This window comes from Canis lupus, chromosome 14 (assembly GCF_011100685.1).
Source record: "Canis lupus familiaris isolate Mischka breed German Shepherd chromosome 14, alternate assembly UU_Cfam_GSD_1.0, whole genome shotgun sequence".
Taxonomy (NCBI): domain Eukaryota; kingdom Metazoa; phylum Chordata; class Mammalia; order Carnivora; family Canidae; genus Canis; species Canis lupus.
In genome coordinates, this window is record NC_049235.1 from 39,174,907 (window position 1) to 39,194,505 (window position 19,599).

Sequence of the window (19,599 nt, forward strand, 5' to 3'; positions counted from 1 at the left end):
GAAGCCTCTGCCCACTATCACTTCCTCAGGGAGACCTTCCCTGACCATTTCCCGCCACTCATTCTCTCTCCCAGGATTTTATTAGATTCTCCTCTTGGCATGAACCACCACCCGTTATTCTCCTGTTTATGATTTTGTTATTATCAAATCCCTCAACCAGAACTTGAGCTTCGTGAGGACAGGGGTCTGTTTCAGTCCCGTTGGCCACTGTGACCCACAGCCTGGCACGTGAAGGCACTCCCCAGATACTTACTGAATTCCTGAATGACTGCTACAGGCTGGATAACTGGTGGTGTGTTCGAGCAGATGGCACTTGTGAGGCCAACCTTTAGAAAAGCACCTGGTGTATGAGTGGTGTGTGTCTCCAAACCCAGTGAGTTCAATTCCCGTATCACTGCCTTTTTGCCATTTCAAACAGGAAAACCGGTGTATACGTGGGCCAATTGAGCATATTTTTCCATGTCAAGAGGAAGGCTCAACAAATTAATGTTTGTAGTGGGCGTTATAACCTCTTCAACAAAGATGCTCTGCTGAATACAAATAATTTCCAGCCTTTTCAGATTGGAGCCATACATACTCAGCTTCTACAAGACCAAAATGTCAGTTGTTTCTGGGTTTAAAGAATGTGTCTCCACAGACAGCCCTAAGCTTTATACATCACACAGGATAAAATCCAAAGGAAAAAAATTTATTACAGAAAACTCTCTGGCCTGGGTCCAACATTTGATGGAGAATATTAACAATATTGCTTGGACTTAAGTCTCTCAGTTTCCCCCCCGGACACATGTCTGAATGAGCTTGATGTATGTGACGTGCGTCTTGTTTTCGACCCTTGTAAGTGAGCTTATTGTCAGCATAATTGTTTCACAGATCTCCAGCCAGCCCGAGACCTCACACGATGCTGCCATGTTTGTTTCTTCAGAAAGTTTGGCGGTTCAAATGACATCACCTTCCTTTCCCCCCTCTCCAGCTCTGCGTTTTCTGGACCAGTCCCTTGCGACTGTTCTGATTTCATTCACTTTTAGGTGCTCTTCTCCCTGTCTAGAATCCCTCTCCTCCTGCCTGTGTCTTATCCTTAATTCTTTTTAAAGGCTTGACTCTATTGTCCCATCTCCCCTAGCCTGCCATAATCTCTCAAGTTCACTCCTACTTTCCAGCTTAAGCCAAGCTCCCCTCTTCTAAATTCTAAAAGAAATTTATGGAGACTTTTGATTTAATTGCTTATAATTGTCTACTGGCCTTCGAGCTCCTGGCATGCCTACTTTATTCATTCTGCATCCCCAGCACGTTACTGTGACCTGAGCAGGGTAGCACCTAATAATGATTGGGAACGGTATTTAACTGAATGTATACTGGATCTCGCATTCCCCCTTCCATTTTGTGGTAAACTGACTCAGAGGGGAAAAGTCATTTTCTTCCACTCACTCTTTAAAAAATTGATTTCACTCATAATATGGGAAGGCCAGATTTTCAGTTCCTGGTATCACTCTCCAGGTGACAAGATTTACAGTCACCCAAACTGATGGTGAGTGGAGATAGTGGTCCTGGGAGCAAAGAACACACTAGGATCGAGAACATGAAGGCATTCCTCAGACAGAGGCAACACTGCACATGAACCAAAAAAGGACCAAGATGGGTAAGGGTCAAAGAAGCCTTCTTCTAATCAAAAACTTATACCCCTATGTGTAAGTTTCCATTTAAAATACCATAGCTATGTCCAAGATATAGAGGACATAACACCACGTTCTTGGTGTGGTGTAATTACACAGTAACAAAGCCAGTTTTCATTTGTGGCTTATGGAATGAAGTGCATGCACACATGACCGCATACCAAATGTGGTCTATTATCTCACATTATCATACCTACAGGGAAAATTGATGTGCTTTCTCCTCGGTGTGCTTCTACTATTGTAGGAAACAGTTCAAGAACTGTCCATCTTCAGGCCCATCTAAAAGATTCTACAGTAAAGTTAATTTGGCCAGAGTTTGCATCTGGGACAATGTTTAAGCCTTATGTGATCAGACCCATCACATAAGCGGCTGATCTCAAGGACCAGTCATCTCCTAGAGTATCCAAGGAACCCCCAGGGTGGGCTTTCTATCCCACGACTTCATCCTTCTCTCAAATATCAAATATCTACACGTAGGTTATAGACTAGAGGCAATGTGAGACTTAGAACCTACAAATGGCTCACCTAATCCAGTTTACCTGTTGATCCTCAAGATCCTTCAAAAGGGTTCACAACCTCCTGCCCTAAATGTAGATTTCGGCTTCCAACTAGCTAGCACACTGAGCAACAGGAATTCCTTTCTGGAAACCTCAAAATGGATAATGATGTGGTATTAAAGAAAAAGTGACTTCCTCCCCTGCCCTATGGTTTGATACTTAACCTGGACAATATCTTTTACCATAGTTAGTCTCAATGATGCAATCTCCTCATTAGACAGCATCAATCCCAAAATACAAATAATGTTCAAAAGCTATTGGCAGAGGCTCCTTAAACTGAAAATAAATATGGCACCAATGATTCAAGAAGAAAATTTAGTGGGAGACCATTTCTGCCACTCAAAAAGTAGAATATGAACTATAAGGATGGAGATGCCAAAACAAAACTTGTGAGAACTTAGCAGACTGGGGTGGAGATGGAGAGAAGCTCAAGGACTTAAAAATTGGCTCCACTTTGGAGTGGGCAGATCAAAGCAGGCAGGGGGGGTAGGAAACAGCCTCCTTTTTTAAGTCCTACCAAGTGCTTTTCTCTATGGGACTCACCAAATTGGATTTTTTATTTTTTTAAGAGAGAAAGAGCATAAGCGGGGTGATCAGCAGAGGCAGAAGTAGAAGCAGGCTCACCAATAAGCAGAAAGCCAGGTGTGGGGTTTGATCCTAGGACCCTGAAATCATGACCTGAGCTGAAGGCAGATGCTTAACCAACTGAGCCACTTTGGTGCCACTGCATTGGATTTTTTAAATTCTTAGTGTTAAGGTCATTAACATCTTAGCAATCAAAATATTGTGGCAATCAGTATAATTTAACAGTACAAGATACCCAGGGCTGTGATCTCAAGGATCAACTGATGGGTAGCAGACAACAGGTGTGATTGCCTCTATGCTCTGGGCTACACAGATGCTGATATAACTGTCACTGGGTCTTTTTAGGGAATAAATAAAATAATGAAGAGGAATTATAAAAGCTGTAAAGTGTTCTTCCAATATAAAGGATTCAACTACTAGTAGTACTCCAGTTGTTGTAACTGGTTAAATGAAACATACTGTTATATCAAATATGATGTTGTGAGGATTTACTTGATTACTCAGTGAATCTTGTCTTCTTTCACCCTGGGCTAAGTGCCTTTGGAAGTGCTGGAGATGCAGTGGTGAGCAAGATGTACGAGATCCCAGCTGTCAAGACGCCTCTGTTCCAGGGTGAGGGATGGGAGAGACAAACATAAACACACCCATAAATGAATATGATGGTATCACCTAGTGGCAAGTGTTGCACTGAAGACAAGATAGGATGATACAATCTAGAGTGAGGAGATGGAGAGAGACAGGTGGGACAAACTAGGAGTTAGAGCTTCTGGTCAGAGAGAGCTCTACTGAGGAGGTGACATTGTAAAGGAGACTTACATGATGAAGAGTCAGTCATGAAAAGATTTTTTTTCTTTTTTTCTTTTTTTTTTTTTTTCATTTGGATGTGTCTGGAGTCTTGGAAGCTTGACTACCCTATGTTCTCCTACAAATGGACCTAAATAAGCCAAATCACCCAAAAGTCATGAAAAGATTTAAGTCAGCTTTCCTGGCAGAGGGGATGGTGGGTACAAAGGCAGAACCGAGTTATGGAAACAAAAGAAAGTCAGTAGGACTGAAGAATAGTGACCAAAGGAGAGAGTGTAGAGTCAGGCAGAGGCCAGATCACATAGGACCCTGTGGCATGTTTGGTGGGTCTTCCTTCCCTCTGCCCTTTCTCTTTCCCTTCTTTCCTTTCTTCCTTGGTTGTGTACCCAGTGGCTAAACCCCTTTCTTATGTTTTAGGATTTTTTGGAGTTTCTCAGCTGCTGGATCTTTATGAGAGGCATAACACATTTTGCTATAAACTTGAAAACAGGAAAGACTTGCTCTCGCAGCCTCCCTTGCAGCTAGGTGCTGGCACAGGATCTACATTCAGTCAATCAAATGCACAAGCCCCAGTCTTTAAACCGGAAACTATTGCTACAAAGAAGCATGAATTCTGGAGAATCCACCTAGAGTTCAGGTGATGCAGCAACACATTAGAATAGGCTTCCAGGGGGGAACAGAGGCCAGAGTTTTAGAGTAGAGTCCAGCATCTCATGAGGGGAAGGGTGGTCATAACACAGTGGTCTGGAATGTTCAACCACGGTGGGAGCAGTGTGCTCACTAAACGCCTGGTGGTGAGATGTTGGCTGTGGTCTAACTCCATTTGACCTTCCTTGCTCCTGATTGCTTTCTGAGCCTCTCCTGCAGCCTCCCTAGAGGTTCTATGCTTCCCACTCTCATATCTTTTCAATAACTTTCTTTGCTGTAGGAATCACCCACAGTTTACTGCCTTTTCTTGCATCAGAACTTGGACCAACACAACATGGTCAGAACTTGGAGTTTTATTTTAAGGACAATAGGAAGTCACTGGAGGATTTTAAGCAGAAAAGCAGCACAGAATGTTTAAGAAGAATTCCTGTTTAATCGTAGAAATACATTGTAATTCTCCTAAATGACTGCTTTGTTCTGGGTTCTTGGACATCCTTATTTGGGTAATTGATCTTTTTCTTTTTTAGGTATTGTCTGTTAGAAAACGTAGAGTTCAGGTCAGGGCCAGTTCACAGAGGAGGTATCTTACTCTGCTATATATTCTGAACCTTTATTCTTGATTCCACATTGCCGCTTGCTTTCCTTTATCCTTTTTATCCCTCTTTTTAAGGTTTTACTATTTGTCTACTTTGCTTCAAATTCTTTCTGGAAAAAGCTTTTACAGTAGGCACCTAATACAGGAGCCGTAAGCCACATCTGGTTATTTTAATTTTAATTCACCCAAATTCAGTTAAGTTACCCTATGACCCAGCAATCCTGTGCCTTAGTATTTGAAAATGTGTGTCCACACAAAAACCTAAACATGGATGTTTATAACAGCTTTACTTATATAATGGCTAATATTTGGAAGCAACCGAGATGTCCTTGAATGAGTGCATGGATAAATAAACTGTGGTATATCCAGGAAGTGGAATATTATTCAGTGCTAAAAAGAAATGAACTACCAAGCCATGAAAAAAGATAGAAGAAACTGAAATGGATATTACAAAATGAAAGAAGCCAATCTGAAAATGCTACATATTATATGCTAGAAAAGGGAAGACTATGGAGCCAGAAAAGATGTCAGTGGCTTCCAGAAGTTGGGAGTGGGAGGTAGGAGGCGAGATGCATAGACAGAGGAGAGAGGATTTTTAAGACAGTGAAAATACTTTGGATGATACTATAGTGATGGATACATTTGTCATTGTACATTCGTCCAAACCCATAGAATGTGCAACACCAAGAGTGAAGCCTGGGGTACCTAACCGGCTCCGTCGGTAGAGTATGCAACCCTTTTTTTTTTTTTTTTTATGATAGTCACACGAGAGAGAGAGCGAGAGAGAGAGAGAGAGGCAGAGACATAGGCAGAGGGAGAAGCAGGCTCCATGCACCGGGAGCCCGACGTGGGACGTGGGATTCGATCCCGGGTCTCCAGGATCGCGCCCTGGGCCAAAGGCAGGCGCCAAACCGCTGGGCCACCCAGGGATCCCGAGCATGCAACTCTTGATCTCAGGGTCGTGAGTTCAAGCCCCACGTTGTGGTGGAGACTACTTTTTTAAAAAATGACTGAACCCTAATATAAACTATGGACTTTGGTGATAATGTAGGTTTATCAACTGTAAGAAATGTTCTGCTCTGATGGAGGTTGATGCCAATGGGGGAGGCTTTGCATGAGTCAGGGCAGGGGGGATGTAAGAACTCTCCGTGACTGCCTCTCAATTTTGCTGTGGACCTAAAACTTCTCTAAAAAGAAGTAAGTTGGGCATCCCAGGTGGCTCAGCGGTTTAGCACCACTCTCAGCCCAGGGCATGATCCTGGAGATCCAGGATCGAGTCCCACGTCGGGCTCCCTGCATGGAACCTGCTTCTCCCTCTGCCTGTGTCTCGGCCTCTGTGTGTGTGTGTGTGTGTGTGTGTGTGTGTGTGTGTGTGTGTCTCATGAATAAATAAACAAAATCTTTAAAAAAAAAAAAAGAAGTAAGTTCTTTAAAAATTAATTAATTTAAAAATTCAGTTCCTCAGTCACATTAGCCATATTCCAAGAGCTCAATAACCATGTGTGGCTACCTTTCAGAACAGATATGAAACATTTCCATCATCACAGAATTATAGTACATACAGTATACTATAATATTATTTAATATAATGAATATCGTTTTTCTCCTGTTGCCCCAGAGAATTTGACTATCGAATGTTTATCTGCACGTAGGGACAGGTAATGGCCAGGGTTCGAGAATACTGCATATAGCACAAATCACATAACGGGAGCTGAAACAGAAGGCCTATCATCTCAGACATTACTAGCAACTCTTCCCACACCTCAGTAGGAAGGACTTTTGCACGGTGATGTTGCACAGAAGAAATCCTCAAGATGCCATCTCCGAAGAGCCAGCCCTGAGACCCCTGTCCTAAGCTTGTCTGGACATTGCATGAGAGGAAATAAGAAACCATCTTTTTGGTCTGCATGGAACCATGTCTTTTCTGAGGACAAGCCAACACAAAAATTCTAGTGACCCCTAAATTCAACCAGAGGTTCCAGTTTGATAACTGAGCACAAGCAAGAGGTTATGGTTTTACCGTGCCATCTCTTGGAAAGAAAGCTGAGGTTTCTACACCAAGATGGAAAAAGAAACACATTCTTTCCCGGCAGTTGATCACGTTTTCTTTATTAAGCAAAATGCACACAAGGTGTTGTTTTCCCCGTTGCTTCAAGGTCAGCAAGGCTGGGAACTGATGAGCTAGAAGAGGCGGTGTCTCCCAGACACAGAAGGACAGGCAGGAGGGAACATTTTTCAACGGCCGACTTTCTTCCACCAGTGGGCTTTGAGCAAGAGAAAGGAGCTCTTGGGACAACTATCAACACAGTAGCAGCCTGGTGGTTTTCTTCCCCTCCTCTGGGGAGCTATTTTCTTTGCAAAACTACTGTAATTTTAATGGGCTGCCATTTGCTCATTAAAGTCATCTGGGGATTTAGTCAGCATACGGACCACAAAATAGAACTCTGTATAATGTTTAGGATTTTGTCGTTTAATAAAACATTTTATAAGCTCAGCGTGTACCTATTAACTAATAACTGCCCTTCTCAGGGCCCAGCAGCCTGCCCTGTGGTCTCCAATGCACTGGCTGCTCGAGGTGAGTTATGGAGATATCTTTCCCAAGTTCCCATTCATCTTTATTATGATACTCAACCAGCAGATGATGAGTACTCAGTCACTGTAAAATTCTATCCCTGGGAATTTGACCAGGCTTGGCTTCTTATCATTCAAAATCTTTTTTGAGGGCTGTCTCCTTTGGAAAAGGGAGGCCCCGCGCTTCTAATCCTATGGAGGGATTTATTATCTGCTGGGGAGCAAGAGTGTGGTGGTGGGGGGGCATGATTATCACTGAAGAGTGCTTCCTAAACGCTGGTCCTTGAGCTGAGTCCATCAGAGTCTCCCAGGATAGATGATAACAGTGAGCATCCCTAGGCCCCAGTCCAGAGCCACTGAATTATCCCCAAGTGCAAGGCCCAGGATTGCTGGAAAACCACTGCCCCCGTTTTTTTCTGATACGCGGCCAGAGTTTAGAGGCACATGGAGAACAGAATATTTAACTCACCAGACTGAAAGGCATACACTGTGTCCCCATAGTAGAGTAGTTTGCTTTAAGCAGGGAGAAACCAAAGTCAAAGCACAAACTCCTTTGCATCCCCAGCCTCACAACCCATTTAATAAGTGTTTATCCCAAGGGTCTTCGAGGATGTTGAAGAGGCAACATAATCTGTCACCACGCTTAGAGATCTCATAAAGGCCCTACATCCTGACAGGCTGTTTTCTTGAATTTTATTACAGTCTTTGAGCACCTTTGCATCATTTTACCTTCAGTTCCAGCCGCTGAGGGAGAGGGAGCTTACATAGCCCCAGTTTCCAAGAGAAAGCATGACTCCACCCTGCGAAGAGCAGTAGGAGCAAAGGGGGTACTGAGCCCCTAGTACTGGGAAGCACAAGGGCAGAAGTGGGTTGAGCATGAGGGTGCAGGGGCCAAGGACCAAACCAGGGGTGGGGGAGTGTTCTTTCTCTCCCACTCTAACTAACTTGATTGTGTTCCAATGACATGTTTCTCATGGCTTTGTCTACCATCTTTTTTCATAAAGAAACAAATCTGGAGGCACCTGGGTGGCTCAGTGGTTGGGTGTCTGCCTTCGGCTCAGGGCGTGATCCCGGGGTCCTGAGATCAAGTCTCACATCGGGCTCCCCGCAGGAAGCCTGCCTCTCCCTCTGCCTATGTCTCTGCCTCCCTCTGTGTGTTTTTCATGAATAAATAAATAAACAAAATCTTTAAAAAGAAACAAATCTGTTACCCTTGTGTGTTAAATGAGAAGAGTGTAGAAAATCAAGGTTTCTTGGCCAAGTTGAGAGATTTTAGTGAAAAGGGAATAATTAGATGCATCAGTGGATAAGATGAAATTTAACAAGAGGGTTAAACAAGACTCTTTTAAGATTGTGCTCAGAAGAAGCAACAATTCCTCTCACCACTACCCTTAGTTTGGCTTGGGATTGGGGTCTGGGGCTGGGGTAGACATGCCTCCACAGGTTCCCAAGGGAAGAAATCAGGGACATGAATTGTGACCCATGTAGCCTGGCTCCACCTGTCCCACGGCAGCCACACTGTCAACTGACACTTGGGACTCACTGCTCAGGCACAGTGCTCATCGATTTTCTGCAAAGATTGTTACATTTGTTCTTCACAAATGCCTTATAAGTTAGGTATTATCATCCCCATCCGAGAGATGAGGAAAGGGAGGCTTAGGGGAGTTAAATAATTTGCCCAAGTTATAGCCCCAATATTTTAGTCAAGCTACGCTTCTAGATTCAAACAATACCATCTGGAGCACTGCAAGCTGTCAAGTGTTCTTTCCTCTTGAGGGAGATAGCCAAGAAAAAAGGGGAAAAACGTGATCCACAGCAAAAATATTCATCTCCCATTAACCAAAACCCCTCCAACGAAAATCAAGCCAGTTTTGGTGAACAGAAAAAAATAAGATATTGTTTAGAACATGAGTTGCTTTAGCCCAGTAGATTTGTAGAGGAGTCTCGCCGTCCTTCTGTGGCCCACTCCATCTCCCCCAACCTCCCCCTTCCTCTCGACAAAAACAAAATCAGAAGAAAGACGAAGAAATAAAAATATATTTACTTTCCCTCAAGCGACAAACTTTTTCCTAGAACTTGTCATCTCTGAAAGCTAAGCCCTCCCAGGGAGCATCTGAGATCTTGGACCCCTTCACAAAGGATTGATGATCCCGGCCCCAGCCCCCTGCATTCCTCAGACAGCTTTTCTGCAGGGAGTCCCACCCACACTGGAGCTTTCTCTCAACTTCTCCCTCCTGGATCCTGCACCTCAGAGAACATCGACATTTCAGCTGGAATTTCTAAGAAGCTAGCTATGATCTAGCAGCACATCAAAGAGGCTGACATTTGCCCCGCAGAGACCCTCCATGCCCTTTCCAAAAAAGCATGCACCCACTTTCTATGATGATTAGGATTGATACTTAGTGAGCAGTGACAATGCACCCTGAACAATGAGAAACACAAAAGCTCCTTTACCTTCCACCCAGCGCCCAGTGTCCTGCAGATAAAATAAGAACAGCTGCTGTTCGCTGCGCCCTGACCACAGCCCGCATCCTGTGTTAACCAACTGGCAGCTAATCTTTGAGACAATTGCAATGGGTAGGAAGACACAGATATCCCCATTTTACAGATGGGAAAACTGACACTCAGAAAATTACCAGGCTGGTAAATGGATGGGCTGAGAGCAGCAGGCTCCGAAGCCCAAGCTCTTAACCAGTGTACCATAAGTCCTCCTACAGCCTGGTGCCCAATCTTGGCTGGGACAGAGGAATCTAGGATGCATGTTTCCTTTTCAAGTTACCTCCCATCTTGTTTTTGTTGAACTAATAAGTACTTTTTAAGGAGAGTCAACAAGATGGGAAAAACCTGTGACTCAAGAGTCTACTGAGAGTGTGACTTGCAATCATTTCTCCCATAGCCTTGTCCTTTGGGCAGGCTTTGCAAACAAGCTAGAAAAGGAGAGAGACAAGGCAGAGACAGGCAGGAGAAACCAACAGAGATGCAGATCTCTCTCACAAATAGTCATAACTATTCCCATAAAGAACAATGAAATCACTGAACAGCCTGCAAGGTGGGCTGTTATCGTCTCTGCAAATGCCTTCCTTCCGACAAAACATTCCCAGGTCTGAGTCAAGACGAGGAGACATCACAAGGAGGCTTATAAGGCTGCATTTGTTTACTTTATTTTTTTTATAAATTTATTTTTTATAGATGTTCAATTTCATTTGTTTACTTTAAATGGTTATTCTTTCTTCTGAGATTGTTCTCTTCTTTTTTTTTTTTTTTGGCACTATAAAATCCTTTCTTCTAAGAAGTGATGATAATAAAAAAATGCTTATTTTCTTTTTCTTTTTCCTTTTTTCAAATTGTATTTATATGACCAAATAAAGAGTTGGCCACCTTGTGTCAGTTAAAAAAAAATAAATAACGACTACTTTCTAAAAAATTTTACTCATTCAAGTAAGTCTTGGGGTAACTTTCTGAATTTTTAACTTTCCTGATCAGTATGGATTGTTTTATAAAAACTAATAAAAATATTTTGATAGAAATAAACCACAAACTTCTGGGGAACCATATAGACATATCTATCCTCCTTAGTTTAACTTTATTTTTTAATTTTTTCTTAACCCATCCATCTGTGATTCTTTGTATTACTTATCATCATTGTTAGAAGAGTATAGAAAATCAAGGTTTCTTGGCAATGTTGAGAGATTTTAGTGAAAAGGGAGTAATTAGATGCATCAGCGGATAAGGTGAAATTTAACAAAATAATTATCAAAATTTATTTTTATGAAGCCATGAGAAATTCATTTGTTGGGCCACAAAAGATATTTTTTTCTCTGTAGAAGTAGTAAAACTTTTAAGTATTTATATAATTCTTCCAAAAGTTAGGCTGCAGCAAATAGTGTTATATATCTGAAAATAAGAACATTTCTAAAGCAAATGGTCTGACCTCATGGAAGATAGCCTGACACTCAAAAAACAAAACCTCTATTGTGAACAGACTCTATTTCAAGAGCAGACTGACGGGGGATTTGGCAAACTGGAGTTTAGGCTTAGACTAATTTCCTATGCTAATGAGAGTCTCTGGATAAAAGCTGCTTTATAATGGGTACTAACCATTTGGCAGATTAACAAGAGTCAGGCCAAACAGAGCAGGAATTAGTCATGTTTGTCATAAGACCATATGGCTAGGAAGAAACTGGGAGAGTATGGTTTTAGCCTGTCCTGGAGGGGTTTTGGGGACAAGAGAGTTGAAGAACCCCAGACAAATCAGGGTATCACACAGTCTAGTGGCCTTCACACAAGTGAATTGTGCAAGATTCGTGTGTAACCTCTTGTGATTCCTCTCAGTGTTGGAAAAACTTTGTATCCATCAAATCAGATTCTATAGTTTGGGTTCCTCCCTTTCCCTTCAGTCTTCAGAATCTACCCAAATGGAGAAAACCTGGCAAAAACAAGAATGCAGGTTTTAGAGTTGCACTAATAGGGTACCTGTGGCGATTCCAACTTAAAATTCAGTTATATTAGCCACATTTCAGATGCTTAATTGTCACATGTGGCTTGTGGCCACCATATTGAACAGAGCAGACGCAGAGCCCTCTGCTCCAGAGTCAAAGATTCCACTACTGTGAGCTTGAGCCTCACTCAATTTCCTTATCTGAAAAATTAGGGAACTAATATCTGTCTCACAGGAATGTTAGGAAAATCCAAGGTGTGTAAGAGTTCTTTCTAAGCTATAAAACTAATACTGGCTATTTTGATGATGATGATGATGATGGTGAATGGCTTCTACATGGGAAGTCTGCATATAATTAGAAATAAGCAACATTAGTCTTCACTCGAGTGTACACAAGTCCAAGGTTCTTCCCTCCAGTTTTATATTCTCTTCTTCAAAGTTTCTCCTTTATTTCATGACTAAGGATAAAGAACTAGACTATGTATAGGTGAAAAGGCCCCAGAATCCTATTTGAATACTAATTATGTATGAGTACAAAGCTTTAAAAAAAAACGGAACAAGATTTGTGTTATACACCTTATTGTTTCCCAAGCTAATGTCCCCAGTCCCAAGGAGTCTGGAAAATCTAACGGTTGAACAGACAAGGCAGATGGGGGGAAGGCTACATGGCAGGGAATGTGGTGTTGGAGTTACTGCCATCACTACAAAAGTCTTCCCAGAAGTTGTATGTTTTCCAAGATAAATCTACGTAGACCAATTGACATATGATGTACTGGTTTTGTCTGAAATGATATTAATTAACTCTAACAAGGTTGTTTGGTGGAACCATATGCCATTGCCATTTTTGTAGATCAAAAATAGTCAAACACTGACCATCACATATGGTTTAACTTGGTCCTATCTCAATTTGACTGTAGCATAGGGGCCAAGAGTTCAGGCTTTAGTCAATAAACAGACCAGAGGGGCACCTGGGTGGCTCAGTAGTTGAGCATCTGCCTTTGGCTCGAGTTGTAATTCCAGGGTCCTGGGATTGAGTCCTGAACCAGGCTCCCCAGAGGGAGCCTGCTTCTCCCTCTGCCTGTGTCTCTGCCTCTCTGTGTGTGTCTCTCATGAATGAATAAATAAATAAATAATCTTAAAAAAAAAAAAACACAGCAGGGTTTGAATCTCAGTCTGCCGCTGAATAACTGCGTGTTTCTGGGAAATTAATAGAATAATGGGGAAGACAAACACAATTTGCTGATCAAGTCTTTCAAAACACCGGACAGATGAGAAAGGAAAATAGTGAAGTGCTTTTGGTTGGCAGATAGTTTGAGAACCATGGATATATTTCTCAAAGCAGGGTTTTAATTGGCAACACACCACCCCCTTCAGGCAACTTTAATCCTGTAGAACAGAGCATGGTAGAGGTAAGTAACAAAGGAGATGTCCTTAAAAAATGAGAGACTTATCAAAAGCCTAGGCTTCCTACCTTGGACATGATAAAAAGCACCTTCATGTTTATCTAAGGCAATTGCGTGTGAAAAACTCCACCAATGGCAGAAAGACAAGGTATTAACTGCAAAAGCCAGAAGCAGGAGGAAACAAAGAGGCAGAACTGTCAAGAGGCTCCCGGACCTGACCTTCTCCATGCCTGACCATATTATGACATTGCTCCACCATATTATCATAATTTTAGTATCATTCCTTGAGAAAGCAGAAACGTGTATTGCACTGTCAGAGTATTTCTACGCACAAATAAATCATAATTTATTTTTAGTGCCATAAATCATGGCACTAAAGCTATGATGCAGAGAAAGGGTGGCCTGAGGCCTCCCATGCTGACCAGGAAGGCCAGGGGGTAGCGGCCTCCAAAACCATCTGCCCAGCACAGGCATTCCTGAGACCTGGGAGCAGGGTCCATGTCAGCACCCAAAGGGGAAGGCCAAACTCTGTTGTTGGGACCAAGGCAGAGAGGGAACAGTAGCTAAGACCCAGAATCCAAATACCCAGAAGGAGAAGTTGGAAAACAAGAAATGCGAGAGCAAAACAGAACAGAGCAGACAAGCAATAATAAAAGGGCTAGATGAAATCCGAAGACGAAATCTCCATACCTGGGGCAGTTTGACACAAGTGAGCCAAACAAACAGAAATAGGATCCCTTTAAAGGGACAAAAAGGGATGAACTTCATTGTACAGAAAAACTCGCAGATAGGAACACTGCCTCTCAGGCCACGATAAACTAAATTCCAGCTTGTTACTGAAATGCAGAAAACATGCTTACTTTTTTAAAAAAGATTTTATTTACTTATTTATTCATGAGAGACACACAGAGAGAGGCAGAGACACAGGCAGAGGGAGAAGCAGGCTCCCTGCAGGGAGCCCGACGTGGGACTCCATCCCGGGACCCCAGGATCATGACCCCAGCAGAAGGCAGACGCTCAACCACTGAGCCATCCAGGCGTCCCACATGCTTACCTTTAAACAACAGCCCCCTATTCCCTCAGCCCCACTGTTACTAGGCCAGTCCCCGGAAAGAAGGTTGGATTCAGACTCAGACCCATGGGAGTCACCTGGCTCACCCATTTATTAGCTTTGTGCCCAAGGGCAGGTGTCTGCCTCTCTGTGAACTTCAGTTTCTCAACTTGAAAGCTGAATTGCACCACGTTCACAGAGTTGTGGTGAAGATGGTGTGAAGGGACACGTCCTGGAAAGTGCCAGGGTTAAACCTGATCCTTAGCAGGGACTCCGGAAACATTGGATCTCCGCTTTTCCCTGTAGCGATGGTGATTTATCAGCACCTGCAGCAACGATTTATAGATTTTCTCTGTTATACACATGCTTCATCGGTTATGCCCCTTTCATACCTGCTGGACAGACATCCCTTCCTAGGAAGGCTGCTTTGTTTATTCTTCCAAAGCAATGTGAATGATAAACAAAAACAAAAACAACAACAAAGCCATGCAAATGGCAGCCTCCACTTTGAGACCTACTTCCAATGACTCTCTAAGCCTTACTCTTGGTCTTAGTGTTGATTGTATCCTTGAGCAGAATGTCAACACCAGAAAGATTTTATAGTCAGGGGACAGTGGCAGGGGAAAAAGAAATCCGCAGAAAGCAAGAGCAACCTCCCCCACACCTGCCAAAAAAACAAAAAGCGCAGGCTTCAGCGCTCGAGTCCCAGCACCAACAGCTGCTCTGGGGCCCAGCACTTGGCACGGCTGCTGCCTCACCCTCCGGCGGAGCCCTGATGGGTCTCCTCCCGCCTTGGGTCTCCAGACTTATCAGGAGCAGACATCTGCAACCGTGTCTTCAGGGACCACCCAGAGGGCAGCCGGAGAACCCTGGGGCTCCCCGCGAATTTGCAGAAAGGTCAAGAGTCACTTGCTCCAACCAGTTCACTGAAAGCATCTCAGGGGGACCCAGTGGAAAGGTCATCTTAAGATAGTGACAGGGCACAGCTTGAGGGGGAAAAGGAAGAGAAGACAGAAGAATTTCTTTTTTAAGTAGCAAAAAGTACATCTGTTTCTGGCTCAGCGTAGATTTTGGAGTCTGATTTTTATTTCCACGGCATTTCCTTGGCTTTTCCAATTCATGTCTAAATCACAGAATGTGTCCATTGTGCACTTCTGGGCTTGCATATATGTGCCACGAAGCACAACGCTACAAATGCATTTTCTCACTTCATTAAACGTTGCTTTAAAATGGCATCCAAACGTCCGCTCTTCCCATTGCATCTGGGGTGGGGGGGTGGGGGGTTACCTACCCCTCCCTGCCAGTGGGAACAGAAGGAACGCCTAAGTCACAGGCTGTGATGTTTAATATTTTGCAATTTTGCCTGTCCGACTTTGTAGGCTGATAATAGGGACAGCCATGCCACCGCAAGGGAGGGCCCTCGAGGGCCTGGGCCCGAGCCACTGGCCTTGCAAATCTCCGATCTCCACTGTGGCAGCCCAAACTGGCCGAAGCCCCGGGGAGCCTTTTCCACTTCACTGGGTGAGGTGCTGACTCCACCTCCCACCGGCAGGCCAGGACACATTCTGCTGACTTAAGAAGATGCCACGTAAATTAGAACTCATGTAACCATATGGTTCAAACCTGCAGGTCATATTTTATACACAAAAGACTATGACAGGCAGTATTTTTGTGCTGACAAGTTGTATTTCATCTATGTTTACTTAGAATTCTTGCGAGCATTAAAAGCTGAGCAATAGAACTTTATCATATATTTATGCAAAAGTTTGATCGAGTTTCCTGGTTTCAAAAAAGTAAAAGAAAAATTCACCCGGGCAGCTTTTGCTTCTTCTTTAAGTCTCATCCAAGTGTTTGATGTTATGGTGGTTTCAGACGTTCGTGAGTGACTAATGCTGAGTGTGCTCAACAGCTAATTTACTTGGATCCCCAAGTCCAAAGTGCATTAGTTCACCAACTCCCCAGTGCTGGGTGACCTCTGGATATTTGAACACAGAACCGATTGACTCAAACTTTCTTGACTATACCTCCTCTGACGTGGGAAGGTAAGTGAATCCCCAACACAGTGATCAATAACCTCGAAGGCCTAGAAGTTGAGAAAGAAAACAGTAAACAAAATGCTAAGTAGATCATTCCACAGCCTCTGGTCCTTTGAAGGCAAACCTTAATACCTCTCAACCTTCCTAGAATTCTGATTAAACTCACAACGCAGTCAGACCTAGAGATTCTGTGGCTATATTAGGACTGCAAGAACTAAGAGACTTTCAGCACAAACCTTGAACTCATATATATGATATATATCTTCATATAAATGTATTGACACATATATAGATATATACCTATATAGATATATATCATTCTTTATGATATGATATATGATATCTATATACGATATATATCTAAATATGATACGATATATGTTATCTATATGATATAGATCTATAATGACATATAGATATATATCATTCTTTCCTTTCATCCTATTAATATGATGTATTACATTGGGTGAGTTGCATATATTGAACCATTCTTGCATGCTAGGGATAAATCCCACTTGATCATGGTGAATGACCATTTTAATGTGCCCTGAGAACTTTTGCATCTTATTCATCAGGGATATTGGCCTGTAGTTCTCTTTTCTGGTTTTGGTATCAGGATAATACTGACCTTATCAAATGAGCTTGGAAATGTTCCCTCCTCTTTAATTTTTTGGCAGTGTTGAAGAAGGATTAGTGTTAATTCCTTTTTAAATGTTTGGTAAAATTCATCAGTGAGGCCATCTGGTCCTGGGCTTTTCTTTGTTGGAAGATTCTGATCACTAATTCAGTCTCCGTGCTAATAATTAGTCTGTTCAGATTTTCTATTTCTTCCTGACTCAGTCTTGGTAAGTTGTATGTTTCTTTTTTTTTTTTTTTTTTTTTAGTTGTATGTTTCTAAGAGCTTTTTGATATCTTCTAGGTTGTCCAGTTTGTTGGTATATGGTTGTTCATAGTAGTGTCTTATGGTGCTTTGAATTTCTGTAATGTCTTTGAATTTGTAATGTCTCCTTTTTCATTTATAATTTTGTTAATTTGGATCCTTTCTCTTTTTTCCTTGATTGATCTAGCTAAGGGTTTGTCAATTTTGTTTATGTTGTCAAAGAACTAACTCTTAACCGGTTAATCTTTTTTATTGTTTTTTTTTCTGTTCATTTATTTCTGCTCTGATCTTTATTATTTTCTTCTTTCGCTAACTTTGGACACTGTTTATTTCTTAAGGTATAGAGTTAGGTTGTTTATTGAGAATCTACCTTGCTTCTTAACATAGGCATTTATTCCTGTGAACTTCCCTTTCAGAACTGCTTTGGCAGCATCTCACAAGTTCTGGTATGTTGTGTTGTTGTGTTTCCATTTTTTGTTTATCTCAAGAAACTTTTTTATTTCCCCTTTAATTTTTTTATTCAATCCCCAGTTGTCCAGGAGAATGTTATTTAATTTCCATGTGTAGGTAAATTTTTCAGTTTTCCTCTTGTTATTGATTTTTAGTTTCATACTGTTGGGGGTCAAGAGAATATACTTGGTGTGATTTCAATCTTCTTGAATTTGCTGAGCCTTGTTTATGGCCTAATATATGGTCTATCCTAGAAAATGTTTCATATGAGCTTGAGAAGAATGTATATTCAGCTGTTATTAGGTAGAATGTTGTGGATGTATCTGTTAGGTCCATTAGTCTATAGCATTGTTCAAATCCACTGTATTTTCATTGATTCTGTCTGTATGATCTTCGCATCGTTGGGAGAGGGGTATAAAGTCTCCAACTTGGAGCACCTGGGCGGCTCAGCCAGTTAAGCGTTGACTCTTGATTTTGGCTCAGGTCATAATCTCTGGGTTGGGAGATAGAGTCCTACATCAGGCTTCATGCTAAGTGTAGAGCCTGCATGATATTCCCTCTCTCTCTCTCTTGCTCTGTCTCTCCTCCCACACATCTCTCTAAAAAAAAAAAAAAAAAAAAAAAAAAGGAAAGAAAAAAAGTCCCCAACTGTATTACTGTTTATTTCTCCTTTTAGCTTTACTAGCTTTTGTTTTATATATTTAGGTGCTCTAATATCGAATGCATAAATATTTACAATCATTATATCTTCTTGATATATTGACCCCTTCATCATTATACAATGACCTTCTTTGCCTCTTTTAACCACATTAAGTCAGCTGGGCATGATTTTTCCTAACCAGGGAGAAATTTGGCAATGTCCAGAGACATTTTTGTCATCACAATGGGGTAGAGCTCCTGGCTTGCAATGGATAGAGGCCAGGGATGCTGTTAAACATCCCACAATGCACAAGACAGCATCATACAACAAAGATTATCCAGCCTCAAATGCCAACAGTGCTGGGGTTGGGGAAGCCCCGCACTGGTCTGATAGCTGCTAACATGGTTAGCCACAGAGAACTGTTTTGTTATGCTCCTGGCCTCAGGGCTCTTCCCCATGTTTTAAAAGATTTTTGTCTACTACATGAAATGCTTGACTTAAGTAATAATATATTTTACATTTTAAAACATTAAAGCCAATCAGAACTTTCTTAAAAAAAAAATTTGTCTATTTTCTTTTGGTCATCATTTGTTTGAAGTGTCTTTTCCATCCCTTCACTCTCAGCCTTTGTGTGTCTTTAAGGCTATAGTGAGTCTCTTGTAAGCAACATAGTGTTGAAACATTTTTAAAATCCATTCAAAAATAAATAAATAAAAATAAAATAAAATAAAATCCATTCAGCCATTCCATTTCTCTTGATTAGAGGGTTGTTTGTTTGTTTGGTTGGTTTTTTTGTTTTTTTCCTTTTTATTGGAGAATTTAATCCATTTACATTTAAAATAATTAAATAATTAAAATAATTATGTTGAGCATAAAAAAATAAAATAAAATCATTAATTGACAGGTAAGGACTTACTATTGCCATTTGGCTAATCTTTTTTTTTAAGATTATATTTATTTATTCATGAGAGACACAGAGAAAGAGAGGCAGAGACATAGGCAGAGGGAAAAGCAGGCTCCAGGCAGGGAGCTTGATGCGGGACTTTATCCCGGAACTCCAGGATCATGACCTGAGCCAAAGGCAGGCGCTTAACCGCTGAGCCACCCAGGCATCCCTTGGCTTATCATTTTCTGTTAGTTCTGTAGACCTCTTATACCTGTTTCTTACCCTGCTGTCTTTTTTTCTGTTTTATATCTTTGGTATCAGTATGCTTTAACTTCTTTATCATATTCTTTTGTGTAATTACTACAAGATTTTTCTTTGTGGTTAT